Raw genomic sequence first — 957 nt, 5'->3', positions numbered from 1 at the left:
CCGTGTATCTTTTCCGATTTGGAGATTAAGAAAAACTTGTGCTTCTCTAAAGGGTATTAGGCATACACAAGACAGATTGAGGGACTGTATAGGGTAGCTTTAGCAATTGGAAGTGACACAATCTCCAGCCAAAAGAGACGGGAAGCTATAATCGATGGACTACTTGATTTGCCGTGTAAGTTAAGTAAAATTAGCGAAAAAGTTGCTTGCTTCTTCTTAAGACTGTTTTTAAGCAACTTAGTGTATAATATCATATCTAACTGCAGATAAGGTTAAGGAAGTACTAAAGCTGGACGAGGAAATGAAAGATCTCGCACAACTTTTGATAGACGAGCAGTCACTGCTTGTGTTTGGCAGAGGATACAACTACGCAACAGCTTTAGAAGGAGCATTGAAAGTAAAAGAAGTAGCACTTATGCATAGTGAAGGAATACTAGCAGGAGAAATGAAACATGGACCTTTAGCTTTAGTTGATGAGAATCTTCCCATTGCTGTGATCGCCACTCGTGATGCTTGTTTCAGCAAACAACAGTCTGTGATTCAGCAACTTCACGCACGCAAAGGGAGATTAATAGTAATGTGCTCAAAAGGTGATGCTGCATCAGTAAGCTCGAGTGGATCTTGTCGAGCTATTGAAGTTCCTCATGTGGAAGATTGTTTACAACCGGTTGTCAATATAGTGCCATTACAGGTAAAAATCTCATATCTACATCAATCTATGTATCTTCTTCTAATTTGTTTTTCAGTTTTCGACGCGTTTATGGTGTTTTTGTTTTCTTGGTGCATAGTTGTTGGCTTATCATCTGACTGTTTTGAGAGGTCACAACGTTGATCAACCGAGGAATCTGGCGAAGAGCGTGACTACTCAATAGAGAGAGATTATAGCGTGACTACTCAATAGAGAGAGATTATAAAGAGAATGACTCTAGCTTTGTATAGTTTTGCCTCATGCCTTGG

General features: G+C 39.5%; 1 pseudogene; it reads left to right on the top strand.

The window, feature by feature from the left end:
* The window catches only part of LOC9299932, a 3119-nt pseudogene extending 2168 nt beyond the window's left edge, over positions 1-951 (top strand).
* Positions 952-957: the final 6 nt, after the last annotated feature.

Source organism: Arabidopsis lyrata (assembly GCF_000004255.2).
Source record: "Arabidopsis lyrata subsp. lyrata unplaced genomic scaffold ARALYscaffold_8, whole genome shotgun sequence".
Classification (NCBI taxonomy): domain Eukaryota; kingdom Viridiplantae; phylum Streptophyta; class Magnoliopsida; order Brassicales; family Brassicaceae; genus Arabidopsis; species Arabidopsis lyrata.
The sequence above is the reverse complement of the archived record's forward strand: the minus strand, read 5'-3'. Positions and strand labels throughout refer to the sequence as shown.